We start from the raw sequence: 21285 nt of genomic DNA, 5'->3' as shown, positions 1-21285 counted from the left end.
CTGTCTCATTCACACGTGGAAACCTCAACCCAACCACATCTGTGCCCTGCCCCAGCTAACACACAAGTGCTCCACCATGCTGCTACTACTTCTGTCACACTCGCATGTGCAGATGTCACTTCACCTCAATGCAGACGCCACCATGATATCCCCTCAGGAGAACACATGCTGCCCGCTCTACCACTGCACAGACTGGTGCACACGTGCATGCAACATCATCCCCACCCTGCCCCCATCAATGCCCTGCCCCCGCCAACATGCATGCATTCCACCACACAGTGCCATTGCTGGCATGTGCAAGCACAGACCCCATGGCCACTGCCCCACCAAAGCACTTTGGCTGGCACCCCTCATCGAAGTGTTGTCAGCAGAACAGGAACACCTCATGCCTTCCAGTGTGGCAGCTGGTTAACTTAAGGGGTCTGAGAACAAAGCCATGGGCCTGGTACCAGCCCCTCAGGTTAAAGCACGCAGACCAGGAATGTTGACATGAGCCTTAGCCCCCTGAAATCTTCCAGAAACGGTCAGTTGATTGCACCTGTATTTTCCCAGTTAAACCCTCAATGGCATCAAAGACTACAAGCAAAAAAACCCATACAAAGGACAGAAACTTCTAACATTCAAGGAACATAGCCCACAGAGAAAGAACCAGCACAAGAACTCTGGCAACTCAAAGAGTATCTTCTTACCTCCAAATAAGTGCACTAGCGCCCCAGCAATGGTTCTTAACCAGGCTAAAATGCCTGGGGAAAAAAAAAAAAAACATAGAATTCAGAATCTGGATAGGCATGAAGATCGTTGAGATTTAGGAGAATGTTAAAACACAATCCAAAGATTCAAAATAATCCACTAAAATGATACAAGAGCTGAAAGAAGAAATTGCTATTTTAAAAAAGAACCGAACCAAATTCATAGAGCTGAAAAACACACAACAAGAATTTCATAATACAATCAGAAGTATTAACAGCAGAGAAGACCAAGCTGACAAAAGAATCTCAAAGCTTGAAAACAGGTTCTTCAAATCAACTCAGTCAGACAAAAGTAAAAAAAAGAAAAGAAAAGAAAGGAACTATAACTTCTGAGAAATATGGGATTATGTAGAGACCAAACATATGACTTATTTCTGTCCCAGAAAGAGAAAGCAACTTGGAAGTCATATTTGAAGATACTGTACAGGAAAATCTCCTCTACCTCACAAGAAAGATTGACATTCAAATTCAGGAAATGCAGAGAACCTCTATGAAATACTATACAAGACAACTTTCCCTGATACACAGTCATCAGATTTTCCAAGGACAACATGAAACAAAAGCTATTAAAGGCAGGTACAGGGAAGGGGCAAGTCGCCTACAAAGAAAATCCCATCAGGCTAACAACAAACCTTTCAAAAGAAACCTTGCATGCTAGAAGAGATTGGGGGCCTATATTCAGCAATCTTAAAAAAAAAAAAAAAAAAAAGGAAAAGAAAGAAAAACTCCAACCAGGAATTTCACATTCAGCCAAACTAAGCTTGATAAGTGAAGGAGAAGTCAGATCCTTTTCGGACAAGCAAATGCTAAGGGAATTTGTGACCACTAGACTTGCCTTATAAGAAGTCCTTAAGGGAGTGCTAAACATACAAAAGAAAGAGCATTACCAGCCACCACAAAAACACACTTAAATACATAACCATTAACAATGTAAAGCAGCTACACAATCAAGTCTGCATAATAACTAGCTAACAATATGATGACAGGACTAAATCCACAGATATCCATATTAATCTTGAATATAAATGGGCTGAACACCCCACTTAAAAGAGATGGAGTGGCATAGAATCTTTGCCCAAAAACTCCTAGATCTGATAAACAACTTCAGCAAAGTTTCAGGACACAAAATCAATGTAAAAAATCAGTAGCATTTTACATCCAAGCTGACAGCCAAGTCAAGAACACAATGGCATTCAAAATATTCACAAAAAAATTAAAATACCTAGGGATACAGCTAACCAGGGAGGTGAAAGGTCTCTACAGTAAGATGAGAAAACACTGCTGAAATAAGTCAGAGATGACACAAACAAATGGAAAAATATTCTATGCTCATGGTTAACATGAATCAATATTAAAATGGCCATACTACCAAAAGCAATTTACAGATTCAATGATATTCCTATCAAACTACCAATGACAGTCTCCACAGAATTATAAAAAACTATACCACAATTTATGTGGAACCAAAAAAATAAAGCCCAAATAGCTAAAGCCATCCTAAGCAAAAAGAATGGACCCAGAGTTATCACATGATCCAATTCAACTATACCATAAGGCTACAATAGCCAAAACAGCATGATACTGGTACAAAAACAGACACATAGACTAATGGAACAGGTTAAAGAACCCAGAAATAAACCCACACACCTACAACCATCTGATCTTCAACAAAGTCAAAAAAAAAGCAATGGTGAAAGGACTCCCTATTCAATAAATAGTGCTGGGATAACTGGCTAACCATATGCAAAAGATTGAAACTGGACATTTACCTTTCACCACAATATAAAAATCAACTCAAAATGGATTAAATACTTAAATGTAAAACCTAAAACTATGAAAACCTCTAGAAAATAACATAGGAAATGCCATTCAGTATAAGGCCTGGCAAAGATTTCCTGACAAATACACCAAAAGCAATTGCAACAAAAACAAAAGTTGACAAGTGGGACCTAATTAAACTAAAGACCTTGTGCACAGCAAAAGAAACTATCAACAGACTAAATAGACAACCTACAGAATGGGAGAAAATATTTGCAAAGTACATATGTAGCAAAAGTCTCATATCTAGAATCTATAAGGAATTTAAACAAATCAACAAGCAAAAACTAAAACACCCCATTAAAAAATGGGCAAAGGACATGAACAAACACTTCTCAAGACATATGTACAGCCACTGAGCATATGAAAAAATGTTCAATGTCAGTAATCATTAGGGAAATGCAAATTAAAACCACAATGAGATACCATTTCATACCAGTCAGAAGGGCTATTATTAAAAAATAAAAAAATAACCCATGCTAGTGAGGTTTCAGAGAAAAAGGAATGCTTATACACTGCTGGTGGGAATGTAAACCAGTTCAGTCCCTAAAGAAAACAGTGTGGAGATTTCTCAAAGAGCTTAAAACAAAACTATGATTTGACCCAGCAATCTCATCACTGGGTATATACCCAAAGGAATATAAGTCATTCTACCATAGAGACACGTGTACATGTATGTTCATCACAGCACTACTCACAGTAGCAAAGACATAAAAGAAACCTAAATGCCCATCAGTGGTGAACTGGATAAAGAAAATGTGACACATATACATCCAGTATTCTGGATAAAGACTACTACACAGCTGTAAAAAAGAATGAGATCATATTCTTTGCAGCAACACTGGTGGAGCTGGAGGCCATTATCCAAAGCAAATTAACACAGGAACAGAAAACCAAATACTACATGTTCTCATTTACAAACGGGAGCTAAACATAGTACACATAGACGTACAGAAGTGAACAATAGGCGCCAGGGCCTATTTGAGGGTGGAGGGTGAGAGGAGGATGAGAATCAAAAAACTACCTGTTGGGTACTATACTTATTACCTGGGTGACAAAATAATGTGTATACCAAACCCCTGCAACACATGATTTACCCATATAACAAACCCACATATCTACCCCTTGAACCTAAAATAAAAGTTGAAAAAAAAAAATAAGATGCATTTCCAGTAAATACTTTTCACATTATTGAAAAAAGTATTAAATATACCTTGCTTGTTTTAAAATTGTGTGAACATTCTTACGCTATATCTTATTAATACTAGCATTTCATGACATTAAAATAAAATTCTAAAATATAAAAAAGAAAATGGGAGAAATAAATGAAATAAAGAGACTAGAAAAAACAATAGAAATAATAAATGAAAATAAGACTGGGATTTTTAAAAAAGATGAAGTTGACAATTTTTAACAAGACTAAGAAAAAGGAGAAAAGATTCAAATAAGTGAAACTGTAAATAAAAGAGGGGACATTACGAATGACATCACAGAAATACAAAGGATCAAAGAGACTACTATGAACAATTGTATGTCAACAAATTGGATAACCTAGAGGAAATGGATAACTTCCTAGGAACATACAACCTACCAAGATCTCATAAAGAAATAGAAAATCTGAACAGACCAATAACTAATAAAAAAATTCAATCAGCAATCAAAAGCCTCTCAATAAATAAAATTCCAGGGCCTGAGGGCTACACAGGTAAATTATACCAAATATTAAAGAAAGATGTAATGCCAATCCTTCTCAAACTCATACAAAAAAAAATTAAGAGGAGGTAAAAAATTCAAATTAATTTTATAAGGCCAGCATGATTCTGATACAAAACCTAGACAAGGACAATACAAAAAAATTAACACTGATGGATATGGATGAAAAAATTCTCAACAAGATACTAGAAATCAAATTCAACAGTACATTCAAGGAGGCATACACCATGATCAAGTGGGACTTGTCCTTGCAACATAAGCATGATTCAATGTACAGGCATACCTCAGAGATGTTGCAGGTTCAGACCACAATGATAAAGCAAATATCACAATAAAGTGAGTCACACAAATTTTTTGGTTTTCCAGTGCATATAAAAGTTATATTTACACTATACTGTGGTCTTAAGTGTGTAATAGCAACATATTTTTAAAATGTGCATACCTTTTAAAAAATGCTTTATTGCTAAAAAATGCTAACAACCATCTGAGCCTTCGGTGAGTCACAATATTTTGCTGGTGGAGGGTCTTGCCTCAATGTTAATGGATGCTGACTAATCAGAACAACGGTTGCTGAAAATTGGGGTGACTGTAGCAATATTCCTGTTTTAATTCTTTAGAGATAGAGAGGGTCTTGCTCTGTTACTCAGGCTGGAGGATAGTGGCATGATCATAGCTCACTGTAACCTCAAACTCTTGGGCTCAAGTAATCCTCCCACCTCGGCCTGCCAAGTAGCTGGAACTGCAGGAGCGTGCCACCATGCCCTGATTTTTTAAAAATTATTTTCATAGAGATGGGGCTCCCTACAATGACCAGGCTGGTCTAAAACTCCTGGCTTCAAGTGATCTTCCTTCCTCAGTTTCTCAAAGTGTTGGGATTACAGGCCTGAGCCACCATACCCAGCCCTGTAGCAACTTCTTAAAATAGAACAACAATAAAGCTTGCCACAGTGATTGACTCTTTCATCTGTGAGATTTCTCTGTGGCTTGCAATGCTATTTGATAATATTAATATTTTACCCATAGAAGAATTTCTTTCAAAATTGGGGTTGGCCCTCTCAAACACCACTACTGCTATATCAACTAAGTTTAGGTAATATCCCAAATTATTTCTTGTCATTTAAAGACTGTACACATCATCTTCACCAAGAGTAAATTCCATTTCAAAAAACCACTTTGTTCATTCAACTCCTCATCTTTTCAAGTTTTATCATTAGATTACAACAACCCAGTAATAGCTTCAGGCTCCACTTGTAATTTTAGTTTTCTTGCTATTTCCACCACATCACCAGTCACTCCCTCCACTGAAGACTTAAACCCCTCAAAGTATTCCATGAGAGTTGGAGTCAACTTCTTGTTCATGTTGATATTTTGACCTCCTTCCATGAATCATGAATGTCTTTTTTTTTTTCTGAGACTGTCTCACTCTGTCACCCAGGCTGCAGTGCAATGGCATAAACACAGCTCTCTGTAGTTTCAACTTCCCAGACTCAAATCAACCTCCCACCTCAGCCTCCCAAGTAGCTGGGTCTACAGGCACACACCACCACACCCAACTAGTTTTTTTTAATTTTTTTTTTTTTTTTTTTTTTTTTGAGATGAAGTCTCGCTCTGTCACCCAGACTGGAATACAGTGGTGCAATCTTGGCTCACTGCGACCTCCTTTACCTGGGTTTAAACAATTCTCATGCCTCATCCTCCCCAGTAGTTGAGACTACAAGTGCATGCCACCAAGCCTGGCTAATTTTTGTATTTTTAGTAGATACAGGGTTTCACCATGTTGGCCAGGCTGTTCTCAAACTCCTGAGCCCAAGTGATCCTCCCACCTTGGCCTCCCAAAGTGCTGGGATTACAGGCATGAGCCACATGCCTGGCCTATTTTTTAATTTTTTGTAGAGATGGAGTCCCACTATGTTACCTAAGTTGGTCTCAAACTTCTGGACTCAAGTGGTCTTCCCACCTTGGCCTCCCAAAATGCTCAAATTGCAGGAATGAGCCACTGTGCCTGGTCACAAACATTTTTAATAGCACCTAGAATAGTGAATCCTTTCCAAAAGGTTTTTAATTTACTTTGCCCAGATTGATCAGAAATATCACTATCTATGCCAGTTATAGCCTTAAGGAATGTATCTCTTAAATAACAAGACTTGGATGTCAAAATTAATCCTTGATTCATGGAATGAAGAATGGATGTTGTGTTAGCCAGTATGAAAACATTAATCTTTTTGTACATCTCAAGCAGAGTTCTTGGCTGACTAGTTACATTACCAATGAGTAGTAATATTTTGAAAGGTATCTTTTTTCTGAACAGTAAATCTCAACATTGGGCTTAAAATATTCAGTACACCATGCTGTAAACAGATGAGCCGTCATCTAGGCTTTATTGTTCCATTGGGTACTATGTTCACTATTTAGGTGATGGGTATCTAGAATTGCAAACCTCACCATTATGCAATATATCCATTAAAAAACCCTGCACATGTGTCCCCTGAATCTAAAATATTTTTTTTAATTAAAAAAAGAAAGACAGTTACAGCTTTGCTGTGGATTAGGTTTTTTCTTAATGGTTTGTTCTATCCAAATCATTAAAACTTTTTTCATATCAGCAATAATGCTGTTTTACTTCCTTTTTATTCATGTATTCACTGGAGGAGCACTTTCAATTTCTTTATTATAACTTTCAGGTTCAGGGGTACATGTGCACTTTTGTTATATAGATCAACTTGTATCATGAATGTTTGGTGTATAGATTATTTCATCACCCTGGTAATAAGCATAGTACCCAACAGGTATTTTTTCTGATCTTATCCCTCCTCCCACCCTCCATCCTGAGGTAGCTCCCAGTGTCTGTTGTTTCCTTCTTTGTGTCCATGTGTTCTCGTTGGTTAGCTCCCACTGTTAAGTGAGAATATGCAGTATTTGGTTTTCTGTTCCTGCATTAGCTTACTTAGGATAATGGCCTCCAGCTCCATCCATGTTGCTGCAAAGGACATTATCTCATTCTTTTTTATGGCTGCATAGTATTTTGTGATGTATATGCACATTTTCTTTATCTAGTCTACCATGGATGAGAATTTAAGTTGATTCCATGTCTTTGCTAATGTGAACCATGCTGTAATAAACACACATATGCATGTGTCTTTATGATAGAGTGATTTATATTCTTTTGAGTATATACGCAATAATAGGATTACTGGGTTGAATGGGAATTATATTTTAACTTCTTTGAGGAATCACCACACTGCTTTGCACATGAAAGAAATTGAAATTTACTTTTTTAAATTAAATTTAATTTAATTTAAAAAATAAAAATTTAAAAAATTAAAATTTAAAAAATTAAAAATTTTTAAATTAATTAAAATTAAAAGTAAATTTTAATTTCTTTCAAGAAATTTTCCTTTGCATTCAATACTTAGCTAACTGTTTGAAACAAGAGACCTAGCTTTTGGCCTGTATTGGCTTTCAACATGCCTTCTGCACTAAGCTTAATCATTTCTAGCTTTTAAATTAAAGTGAAAGATGTACAACTCTTCCTTTCACTTGAACACTTAGAGGCCACTGTAAGGTTTTTAATTAGACCAATTTCAATATTTTTGTGTCTCAGGGAATAAAGAGAAGAGAGACAGGGGAACACCTGGTCAGTGTAACATTTAGAACACATACAACACTTACCAATTAAGTTTGCTCTCTTATATGAGCATTATGAGTGTGATTCATTCCACATCAAAACTATTATAATAGTAATATCAAGATCATTGATCACTGATAACAGATGTAATAATAATGAAAAAGTTTGAAATATTATGAAAATTCCCAAAATATGACTGAGAGACACAAAGTGAGCACATACTATTAGAAAAAATGGTGCTAATAGACTTGCTTGATGCAAGATCTCCACAAACCTTCAATCTGCAAAAAAAGAAAAAGGAAAAGAAAAAAATCAGTAAACTGCAATAAAGCAAAGCATAGTAAAACAATGTATGACTGTACATAAATCAAAAAATGTAATACATTAAGAGAATGAAGGATAAAAATTATATGATCATCTCAATAGATGCAGGAAAAGTGTTTGACAAAATCCAATATCCTGTCATGGCAAATGCTCAACAAATCCAGTAATGATGGAATATACCTCAACATAATAAAGGCCATATATGATAAGCCTACAACTTACATCGTATTCAACAGTGAAATGCTAAAAGCTTTCCCCCTAAGATCAAAAATAAGACAAATATGTCTACTCACCACTTATGTTCAACATAGTACTAAAAGTACTAGCCAGGGCAGTTAGGCAAGAAAAATAAAAGTCATCCAAATTAGAAAGAAAGAATTCAATAGTCTCTGTTTGCAGATGACATGACCTTACATATAGAAAACTTTAAAGACTTCATCAAAAACTGTTAGAGCAACAACAACAAAACCAAATAAAGATGCAAGATAAAAATCAACATAAAAGATTAGTAGCATTTGTATATAATAACCATAAACTATTCAAAAAACAAGTTAAGAAAACAACCTCATTTCCAATATCATAAAAAATATATAGGAACAAATTTAGCCAAGGTGGTGAAAGATCTGTGTACTGAAAAGTATTTGAGTTTTTTTTTAATTAAAGGAGAGAGAAATAAATAGAAAGCTAGACAGTGTTCATTGATTTCAAGAATTATTATTGTTACAGTGTTCATACAATCCAAAGTGATCTACAGATTGAATGCAACCCTTAGAAAAAGGATAGAAAAAAAGAATCCTAAAATTCATAGGGAACCTCAGAAGATCCCAGAATAGCTAAGGCCATTTTGAGCAAGAAAAGAAAGCTGGAAACATTATACTATCTAATTTCAAAATATACTACAAAGCTCTAGTAATCAAAACTCTATGGTATTTGCATAGAACCAGACATATGAACCAACGGAACAGAATAGACAGCACAGAAATCAATTCACACATTTACAGTCAATTGATCTTCAACAAAAGTGCCAAGAACACACAATGGGAAATTAATAGTTTTTTCAATAAATGATGTTAGGGAAGCTGGATATCTGCACCCAGATGAATAAAGTTGGACATTTATCTTATACTATATACAAAAATCAACTCAAAATAGGTTAAAAACTTTAAGACCTAAAACTGTGAAACTAATAGAAAAAAACATAGAAGGAAAGTTTCTTGACATTGGTCTGGGCAATGGTTTTTTTAATACGACTCCAAAAGCACAGGCAACAAAAGTAAAAAAAGAGAAACGAATTGCATCCAACCAGAAGCTTCTTCACAACAAAGGAAACAATTAATAAAGGGAATATCGACAGAATGAAAGAAAATATTGACAAACCATACATTTTATAAGGTGTTAATATCCAAAAAATATGGAAATTCTGTAACTCAATGGCAAAAAACAAAATAAAATAACCCAATTTTAAATGAGGACAAAAAAAGTGAATAGACATTTTTTCTAAGGAGACATATAAACAGCCAACAGATATATGAGAAAAAAAAAAGTTCAACATCTCTAATCATCAGAGAATTGCAAACTGAAACCACAATGGAGGTATCAGCTCATACCTGTTGAGATGGCTATTATCAAAAAACAAAAGACAAATGTTGGCAAAGATGTGGAGAAAAAGGAATCTTTGTACACTGTTGGTGGGAATGTAAATTAGTATAGCTACTATGAAAACAGTATGGAGGTTCCTCAAAAAACTAAAAACAGAACAACCCTATGATCCATCAGTTCCACTTCTGTGTATTGATCCAAATGAAGTAAGATCAGGATCTCAAAGAGGCAAAGTGATACCTGCAGTCCCTTGTTGATTGCAGCATTATTCACAATAGCCAAGATATGGAAACAACCTAAATATTAATCCGCAGATGAATGGATAAAGAAAATGTGTACATTAGTCAGGGTTCTCCCAAGAAACAGAATAGACTATATACAGATATAAGAGATAATTTATTGTGGGAATTGGCCCACACAGTTTTAGAAGTCAAGAAATCCCTTGCTATGTCATCTGCAAGGGGCAGAACCAGGAAAGCCAGTGGTATAGATCAGTTCATGTTCAAAGGGCTGAGAGCCGGTGGTGTAACTCTCAGTTCAAAGCCAAAAGGAGACATTGGTATAACTCATGGAGTCTGAAGGCCTGAGAACCATGGGAGCTTTAAGAGAAAATGAATGTCCCAGCTCCAGAAAAGAGAGCAAATCTGCCTTTCTTTATTGGATGATGCCTGCCTCCATTGGTAAGGGCAGACCCTTTTAACTCAGTCTACTGATTCAAATGCTAATCACAGACACAGCAAAAACATCCTCAAACACACACCCAGAAATAGTATTTTACCAGCTCTCTGCGTATTCCTTAACCACCCAGTCAGGTTAACATATAAAAGTAAATACGTATATAATGGAATGTTACCCAGACTTTAAAAAGAAAGAAATCTTGCCATTTGCCTCAATATGGATGCATCTGGAGGACATAATGCTCAGTGAAATAAGCCTGATACAGAAAGACAAATACCATATGTGAAATCTAAAATAGCTAAACTCATAGAGGTACAGAATGAATGGTGATTGCCAATGACTGGGGGAGAAAAAGATATGGAGGTGATTGTCAAAGAATACAAAGTTTTAATTATGCAAGATAAATACATTCTGGAGACCTACTATATAGCATGGTGTCTATAGCTAACAATACTGTATCGCATACTTAAAATTTTCTAAAAAGGTAGCTCTTATGTTAAGTGTTCATACCAAACCCACACACTTAACCCTCAAAATAATAATAATGGGGTCAGGACGAAACTTTGGGGTAACAGATCTATGGCCTTGATCATAGTGACAGTTTCACCATCAATAAAATTTATTCCAAAATCCATCATTAAATAAGCATTTGTATATATTAAATAAGTAAATTTTTTCCATGTCAATCATACTTCAGTACAGTGGTTAAAAAAATTGGGCCTGGCATGACTTCGAGGTCTATGAACTTTTGCTATGCCAGGCCGTCCAGTGTTTAAAAGAATACTGCCTTCCAAGCCATGTTTGAGAAGTCAATTCCTTAAGTGTTGTAACATTGTGGCAGCACTCTAGAAGTCAGTCTCCAATATGACATCTATATACACAAAGAGTATGACTTAATATTCTGAGGTCCAAATAAGGTAGTGAGTTCACTGAAAAATACGGACCCCCTCGAAATTGATCCTGAAGGCCAGATGAGAAGGAGTGGAAATGAATCTCAGACTGGTTTCTGCTTTATGAAAATAGCAATAGTAAACTAATTAGTTTCAGATTTTTGTAATCCAGTTGAATAGAAGAAGATGTCATAGGACAGATGAACCATGTTTTAATTTCAATGCCAGCCCAGGGGGAGGAAAAGTTGTTTATCTAAGACTACTGGAATAAGACCAACAGTCCAGTTTGACTCTTTCCATCCACTATTTCGAAGGATACATACATGAATAACCCACACGTAAAGCCATAAGCCCTGTGGCCACCTGGAGAGACCGATCACCCATATACAGCAGACTCCATCAGTGCTGCCCACAAGGGTGTTTGGAAACTACAAGACCTAGGAATTTAGATTTCTAGAGTATTCTGTGGTATAATTTTGCAGGAGTCTAGAGGTGTTTTGGTGACAGGTTCTGAAGTGAGATCAATTCATCCTATGATATACCCCTTTTCCCAATGCTATAGGACAGCGGGACTCAGCCTCGTCTCAGATGCACTGGTTCCTCCTCGGGGTTTTAAAAGTAAACAGGTAGACACATCAGTTAGACACATCGCCTTCTTGGCTATCCATAAGCTCATCTCAGGAGCCTGATCAATCCCTGCTGGAACTAGACAGAAAAGCTGCTGCTTTCTATGCCTAGCTGCAAGCCATGTGCCACAGCTGCAGAAACCCATGAAACAGCATCATGGAGACAAGAATATTGAAAGGATTTGTGGACTGACAGAAGAGCTTTGCCTGGTTCTTAACTACTCACTTCTTACATACATGGCAAATAAATGATAATAAAGGAGAGAAATCTGGATGAAATATAGACATGAGGGACACAACAAATGTTCCAGAAGATATCATAATAAGGGAATAGAAGTAATAAGCAAACAGACATACCTTACTCTATGACAGCATAAAAATTAAGAGCCTGGGAGTAAGACTCCCTTTTTTCCTCTTTCCCCAAGCCACCAAGAAGAATCCTGTACATGTTTCCCTAAAGAGGGGAGTGGGGAGAGGCAGTTTAGAGAGATGTTTATTATTTATTTGTAGAGATTAACTAGGCCTTTCCCCCTACTCCAAAAAAAATTTGCAGACCAAAGACAGAGGGAAGGGGAATAAAAGCCCTGGCAGTGAACAGAAGGAAATAGAGAAAGGAGCCAGAGAGATGGACAGCTGGAGGAAGCAGATTTCAGTATGGACGATGGCTTTCCACTTAAGGTATTTCAAGAGAAGAGTAATTACAAAGAATAAAATTCATTGCTTTTGCTTCTAGAATTGTGCCTCTTTAATATGTAACTATCTTAAGATTTGAGCCATGTTAGTCTCCAACTTAATTCAGGTTTCCTATCATCTGTCCCTTCATCAGTCTCTTCAATCTTAAAGAGCTTTCCGAGAATGGCCTTCATGTTCATTCTACTTTATTATTTCTGCCAATTTTTTAAATGTACAGGTTTATTTTCTTCTCCCCTAAATTTAGCCATTTTATAAACGATATTCCTTCTCTTACTGTGGCATAAAGCTCATGTTTTCTCAAAAGTGTAATATTGAATAAGAATCATAGAAAATAGATGTTTCAAATGTTTAAAGTGGCACCAGGTATATGCCATCTATGTTCCAGACTAGAGAGACATTATATAGTTCCTGACTTAATGGTTTTTAGTGTCTATTAAGTAAAATGAGGAACAATTACTAACTACAGAAATGAGAGATATGAGTGATATTAAAGGACGCATGGAACACTATGGGAAGACACAGAGGAGATTTAATCTAGCCTAGGCAGACATTCCTCATCTCCCTGGGAAGGCCTTCAATAAGTTGAGTGAGTAAATGAGTTAGAGTGCTTTATTCTCAAACTAGTGCTTTCTTTTGGGAGAATGTCTCTTTTCACATCTCCTTATCTTCGCTGAATCTAACTTTTGCTTGCTAAAGCCTAAATCAATCAATAAAACCATTTGTTAACCACAGCTCTTATTTTTAAAAAAGATTTTAAGGGTTAAGGGAGGCATAAGAAAAGAACCCTGAGAAAAGTCTAATTTTGTATAATAAATAGGTGACCTGAATCTTCCTGGATGAAATAAGACTAAGTCCTGACATGTTCCAGCATTCTAAATCTTTCCCACATTCTTCTGTGCTATTAGACTAGTTGACATTTCTATTAGCATTCCAGCCTGAGGGAAGCAAGTGTACAAACTGTCTTTGACTACATGGCTTTCACTATTTGAAGATTCTGTGTCAAGGGTGACTGGTTTTCCTAATCCAATTTGTTAAACCCTCAAAGGACATCCATAGTTTTCCTCCTTCCAAGTGCCCATCCATACCAGGAAAAGCCATCACTGTTTTGAACTTAAAAGATGGAGCTCCCCTTTCCCTAAGTAGCCATTGCTATTTTTTTTAATTTGTTATTATACATTAAGGAGTACATGTGCAGGCTTGTTACATGGCTAAATTGCATGACATTGAAGCTTGGAGTCCCAACAATTCTGTCACTCAGGCCATAAGCATAATACTCCATAGGTGGTTCTTCAGCTCATGGCCTCCCCCAACCTCCCCTGTATAGTGATCCCCAGGGTCTATTGTTCTCCTCTTTATGATCATGTGTATTTAATATTTAGCTCCCACTTGTAAGTGAAAACATGTGGTATTTGGTTTTCTCTTCTTGCATTAGTTTGCATAGGATAATGGCCTCCAGCTCCATCCATGCAAAGGGCATGACTTTGTTCTCTCTTACGGATGCATAGCGTATATGTACCATTCTGATGACTAATATTGAGTGTCAACTTGATTGAAGGATGCAAAGTATTGTTCCTGGGTATGTCTGTGAGGGTGTTGCCAAAGGTGATTAACATTTGAGTCAGTGGACCACAGACAGGCAAACCCATCCTCTATATGGGTGGACACCATCTAATCAGCTGCTAGTGTGGCTAGTATAAAGCAGGCGGAAGAAAGTGGAAAGAGTGGACTTGCCGAGTCTTCAGGCCTTCATCTTTCTCCCATGCTGAGTGCTTCCTACCCTCGAACATCGGACTGGAAGTTTTTCAGCTTTTGGACTCTTGGACTTACACCAGTGGTTTGCCAGGGGCTATTGGGCCTTTGGCCACAGACTAAAGGCTGCAGTGTCAGCTTCCCTACTTTTGAGGTTTTGGGACTTGGACTGGCTTCCTTCCTCCTCAGCTTGCAGACAGCCTATTGTGGGACTTCACCTTGTGATTGTGTGAGTCAATACTCCTTAATAAACTCCCCTTCATGCATGTGTCTATCCTATTAGTTCTGTTGCTCTAGAGAACTCTAATACAACCATAGTGTATATGCATCACATTTTCTTTATCCAGTCCACATTGATGTGTACTTAGGTTGATTCCATGGCCTTGCTATTGTGAATAGTGTGGTGATAACATATCAGTGCATGTGTCTTTTTGACATAATGACCTATTTTTCTTTGGGTAAATATTCAGTAGTGGGATTTCTGGGTCAAATGGTGATTCCATTTTAAGTTCCTTGAGAAATCTCTAAACTTCTTTCCACAGTTGCTGAACTATATTACATTCCTACCAACAGTCTATAAGCATTCCCTTTTCTCTGCAGCCTTGCCAACATCTGTTGCTGTTTAATGCTTTAATAATCACCATTCTGACTGGTGTGAGATGGTATCTCATTGTGATTTTGACTTACATTTATCTGATGATTACTGATGTTAGACATTTTTTCATGTTATTGGCTGCTTCTAAGTCTTCTTTTGAGGAGTGTCTGTTCATGTCCTTTGCCCATTTTTTAATTAGTTTTTGCTTAAGTTCCTTGTAGAGTTGGATATTAGACCTTTGCTAGACACATAATCGGCAAATATTTTCTCTAATTCTGTAGGCTGTCTGTTTACAGTGTTGGTAATTTATTTTGCTGTGCAGAAGCTCTTTAATTAGATTCCACTTGTAAATTTTTGTTTTTGTTGCAATTGCCTTTGGGGATCTACCCATAAATTATTTGCCAAAGCCTATGTTGAAAGACATATTGCCTAGATCATCTTCTAGGATTTTTTGAGGTCTTACATTTAAGTCTTTAATCCATCTGGAGTTAATTTTTGTGTATGGTGAAAGATAGGGTCCAGTTTCATTCTTCTGCATGTGGCTAGCCAGTTATCACAGCACCATTTATTGAATAGGGAAGCCTTTTGCCATTGCTTATTTTTGTTGATTTTATTGAAGATCACATAGTTGTAGCTGTATGGGTTTATTTCTGGGTTCTTTACTCATTTCCACTGGTCTATGTGCCTGTTGTTTTTTATCAGTACCATACTGTTTTGATAATTAAAACCTTATAGTATAAAGTCAGACATTGCGATGCTAGGATTGCTTTGGCTATTTAGGCTCTTTCTTGGTTCCAAATGAATTTTATAATAGATTTTTCTAATTTTGTGAAAAATAATGTTGGTATTTTGTTAGAAATAGCATTGAATCTATAAATTCTATAAATTGCTTTGGGAAATATAGCCATTTTAACTATATTGATTCTTCCAATCCATGAGCATGAAATATTTCTCCATTTATTTGTGTTGTCTCTCATTTCTTTCAACAGTGTTTTATAGTCTTCTTGTAGAGACCTTTCACTTCCTTGTTTAGATGAATTCCTAGGTACTTTATTTTCTTTGTGGCTATTGTAAATAACATTGTGTTCTTTATTTGGTTCTCAGAATGTTATTGGTGTATAAAATGCTAGTGGTTTTTGAACATTGATTCTGTACCCTAAAGTTGACTGAATTAATTTCTCAGTTCCAGAAGACTTTTCACAGTCTTTAGGGTTTTATAGTTATAGAATCATATTGTCAACAAAGAGGAATAGTTTGATTTCTTCTTTTCCTATTTGGATGTCTTTTATTTCTCTTGCCTGATTGCCCTGGCTAAGACTTCCAGTACTATGTTGAATAAGAGTGGTAAGAGTGAAAATCTTTGTCTTGTTCCAGCTCTCAAAGGGAATGGTTTCAGTTTTTGCCCATTCAGTATGATGTTGACTGTGGGTTTTTCATAAGTGGCTCTTGTTATTTTGAGGTATACTTATTATTTTATAGGTATATTCCTATTATTATTTTGAGGTATACTTATTTTATAGGTATATTCCTATTGATATTAATCTGCAACAAGGCAGTGGATACTCTTGACTTCTTTCTCATTTCACTTGTTACGTGGTATCAACAACTTCAAGGAATGCACTAGATGTTGTAGTATTCTTTTTACCTTCTAATGCTAATACAGGATTTTTTCTTATTTTCATCTCTGGTCACTTAAGTGAGGTTTTGTTAGGGGTGGGGTTAGCATTTCATTCCTGAGTTCAAGTCTTCTGAGAACCCAAGAGCCTCAGTGGGCTAGTTTAGGATGAATTTACAAGTCAAGTTATGTTTTCCATGTTCTCTTTCTTCTGTTTTGTACATGCCTGCTGGGTCCTTTTTCAGAACTTTGAGCAAATTCAACCATTTATCTATACAAAAAGACAAAAGATCAGTTCTCCTCTTTACCATGCACAGTGGGGTAGTAAGGGAAGTAGAGAATGCACTTAACCCCATCTAGACTGATGGCCCCCCACTCTGTGAACACACTTTTCATATATTACTATACTGCCTTTGCTCTCCAAGCCCAAAGTCTGCTAGGGCTATCAATTTCTAGGAACATGATTGACCCATTTTTCCCTGCAAGTCAGACTTCCCATTTTTCCCTGCTAGTCAGGTAAGCAGCTATAGCCTTGGCATATAAGTTCTCTATCAAAGAATTTAGAAACTTTACATTGGCTTGGTTAATTGTAAAATGGGGATAAATCTTCCTTAAGAATTGTCAAATGGGGAAGGGAGACATGGATGTTACCACTATGTGACCAGAAACCTAACGGGCACTAATTTCTCATTTGTATCTTACAGGCTCAAATCTAGTATTCTCCAGGTCACACTGCATTCCTAGGTTCAAATTCAGGTTATGCCTCCCTTTTGTCTCCCTGTGTCCTACTTCACAGGATAAGAGGGTTGCATTTTTGTAAGAGAAGGTAATAACTGAAGCAAAACGGTAACATCGCAGCGTTCATTGCATTCCTTTCTGGGAATCCAACATGCAGCAGATTCTGAGATGGAAATTAGCAGACAGAAGGTTTATTAGGGGGTACTTTTGGGATCCTCAAGTGTGGAAGGGAAGCAACTGGGATTAAGTAGAAGGAGAAGTCAAGCTGCAATGCCGTCTGGGTGTAATATTTCAGCCAGCCCTGTGGGAAGATCTAAAGATAAAATTATTCTGCGAAGCTGCCCAGAGCTGGAACAAGAGGGTTGGGCCTTTTTATATTCCTGGGACAATAATTTATTGGTTGCAGTCTATCCAGGAAAGAGGCATGACTTTGAATAAGCCACGACTCTGCCTCTGTGGGATTCCTCAAGAAGGCTGACAGCAGAGGACTCTACACCCACAGCAATCTCCACAGCTTGAGAACTTGGTCTTTCATTACTGGAGGAGGATCTGAGCAACATATCACAGTACTCACCACACTGCTCAATATATATCTGAGAGTAATTTATTTTCAAGTTTCCAAAAATTTGAACTTGTAGTCTGAGACAAGTATGTCATGTCTGTATGCAAGCTGAAATATATGTGAATCTTAACTGAAAAGAAATTATCTCTTAATCCTGATTGGGACATTAATATTTATATATTCATATGTACTTTTTATGAAACCAACAGATATTCATTATTATCCATGCATATCTATTCAAAATGGAAAATTATTAGGTGATTTTCTTTTGAGACAGAGTCTCGCTCTTTCACCCAGGCTGGAGTGCAGTGGTGCTATCTCAAATCACTGCAAGCTCTGCCTCCCAGGTTCACCCCATTCTCTTGCCTCAGCCTCCCAAGTAGCTGGGACCACAGGCACCCGCCACCACACCTCACTAATTTTTTGTGTTTTTAGTAGAGATGGGGTTTCACCGTGTTAGCCAGGATGGTCTCGATCTCCTGACCTCATAATCCACCCGCCTAGCCCTCCCAAAGTGCTGGGATTACAGGCTTGAGCCACCGTACCTGGCCAGTGATTCTTCAAAACAGTCTTCTTCTGAGGAACTCATTGGTGTTCAGGCATGATCTTTTTAAAGCTGTACATAATTGAAGGAGAGCTGGTAAGGAGAAACATTGCTTGCCTATGCCATAGTAATGAAGTTAGATGTTTCCTAACTAGTACAGAGTAGTGGGGGCAAAAGATCAATATAGACCTACTTAGCTATTAGCAATATTGAATTGTAAAATATGTAGTAGAGGCCACTTTTATTTAGTTTTAGAATAAAGGGAAATCACTGCAGACAATTTTAGGGAAGACTTTAGAAGTAGGACCCTTGAAAGGCTGTGGGAAATGTATAGCATTCATTTAGAGGCAGGTAGGGTGATATTATAAGTGAAGGCAAAGCTGAAAATACTCAAGAGTATTCTGAGAAATAAATACAGCTACCTGGTGGATACAGCTACCTGGTGATAACTGTTTGTGGAGTATAAGCAGGAAGAGGCTGGGACCAGATGATCATCTCTTCTATCCCCAAAACAAGAGACCAAGGGTTTAAGAAGATGACATCATTGATAAAAGGAGTGTCTTATCAAATTTAACACAACATAGTATAGAATAACTTAGATATGGGAGTGAGACAGATTAATAAGTATATAATGTCCAGGTATGAGACATCGGCCACAATAATATCAGTGAAGATTGGAATGGGAAGATACAAGACGACCTATGAGGAAATGTGAGGCCACTTTATCCCCGTTTAGTCCTTTAGAATCTAAACTAAAAGAATCTATGAATTATATCATTTAGTATGATATAGCCTGTGGTGCTAGCACAGTTAGTAATAATGAATCTTTCATAGTGCTATTAGCTTATTGGAGCCTTTTGGCCTATTTCTTAAGAGCTCTAGCTTCCGTATCTATAGTAAAAAGTCATGTAGGTTAGGTAGCATTTTCACCAGTACCCCCAGCATACCTTGCCACAAAACTAGCAGACTAGAAAGATCTAGACATCCATATCCTACATTTCTATAATTTCATATAGTGTGGAAAATTATTTTCTGAATGTAAAAATGTTGGCTGTATTATAATACAAACTTATTAAAGATTATTAGTACACATGAACTGATTGAACCATTGTGCAGTTTAGTCCATACATATTAATAGTGATGACATTCCAAAGAGCCCTGAAATCTAACAAGGTCTTATGTCATCTCATAACAAATAATTGATCTCTGGGAATTCCAAAATTGAATGTGCTAGAATATTGGTTTTCTACAAATCCCAGTCAGTTAAGGATGTCACTAAAAACAAGATTATAAGAGGATTTTTTAAAATTATTACTGACTAGTAGGATCAATTTCCTTGTATATTCAATTCCTGGCTTAGCTCTACTCATATGATATAAAAGAAAAGGCTCTAGCCTCTGAGACAGAACACTCTACTTTTCCATTCTCCCACACTGTCTTCACTAGATATATCCTAAAACAAGCTGACCAATCTTTCTAGACTTTAACAATCTCATCTATAATAATGAGGACAGTATATGTAGTAATTTGAGTAGACAAATTTATAAATTAATTTTTATTAGACCAGCTATAATTTGAAGTAGCAGATTGCATGATAAAATCACTAAACAGGCATGTATCTTAGATTCCATTTTCCTGAAGGCAGAGTCTAAAAGGAGAGAAAATAGTAACTTTACAGTGGAGAAACCTGATAAACAAGATCTTAGCCAGGTAATCAAGATCAACATCAATAATGATAATGAAGCAGGATATTTCCCTGACCCCACTGTGGAACTCACAAAGGAAGTGCCTCATTTACTCAGCCTGCAGCTCTCAACTCCTTGTGGGAGGGAACATGCAAGCAAATGAAGCAGGAACTGGAGTGCACAGGCACAGGAATTAGCCAGCCACTTTGGCACTGACAGAGGTAAACTCCACTCACTGGGACCTGCTGTGCTCCACCCCTCGGCAGGAGGGAGCGTGCAGGTGAGCAGGTGCAGGAACTGGGACAAGCACTTTTGGGTGCTGGCAGCAGCAAACTCTGGGTAGCCCCTGCAGCAGTGTCTGGGGGAAAGGGTGGTGCCCACGACCCCTGAAGCCCCAGAGGGAGTGTTATAGTGCTCTTTTAGCTCTACTATCCATGGATGGCTTAAATGTTAACAGCTCAGTGGATCCTCTGCCTTTTTGCATAAGGCAGCTGCCTTCTGCCAGTAAGGGGAAAGGGTCAGTGTGACAGCCTTTTGCACCCGCACTCATGGTTCCCAAGTTCTTGCCTGGCGCCCAGGAGAAATGAGGTTGTGTGAACAAATTGAAGGATGAAAATGTGGGGAATTTTCTTGCTGATGGAGGTGGCCCTCAGTGGGAAAGGGAGCTGAAAAGGGGATGAGGCAGGAAGGTAATGTTCCCCTGAAGTCTGGCCATCTCCAGCCAGATTCTTCTCCAAAGTTGTCAAGCTATCCCTCTGAAGTCAAGGTGCTTCTCTTTGACATCCACCCTTAGTCATCTCAACGTCCAGCTGCTTCTCCTCTCTCTGCCAGCTGAGCCTGGGGTTTTTATAGGCACAGGATTGTGGGGCAGCATTGGTCCATGGGTGGTTGTGGAAAAGGCAGCACTTAAGCAGGAAAACAGGGATGTAAGTTCTCACTTCAGGCCATGGTCTGAGGTTTTTTGTCTTGAGGATGGGGCTTCACCAGGGGCCCACTCTTTTCTGCCTAGAATTTCTCTGCCTCCTATCCCTATCAATAAGTCATGTTGATAGTATATGCTTTTTATATGATGTGATGAAAAT

General features: G+C 37.4%; 1 long non-coding RNA gene across 1 annotated transcript; it reads left to right on the top strand.

Moving 5' to 3' along the window:
• The first annotated feature begins 14393 nt into the window (after positions 1 to 14393).
• On the top strand, positions 14394 to 19614 carry LOC134760204 (uncharacterized). The gene is made up of 2 exons (XR_010137152.1): positions 14394 to 14693; positions 17379 to 19614. It is a non-coding gene; the product is annotated as an uncharacterized LOC134760204 (long non-coding RNA).
• Positions 19615 to 21285: the final 1671 nt, after the last annotated feature.

The sequence above is a fragment of the Pongo abelii genome, chromosome 16 (genome assembly GCF_028885655.2).
Source record: "Pongo abelii isolate AG06213 chromosome 16, NHGRI_mPonAbe1-v2.0_pri, whole genome shotgun sequence".
Lineage (NCBI taxonomy): Eukaryota > Metazoa > Chordata > Mammalia > Primates > Hominidae > Pongo > Pongo abelii.
Note: the sequence above shows the minus strand (reverse complement) of the source record. Positions and strands in the feature narration are given on the sequence as shown.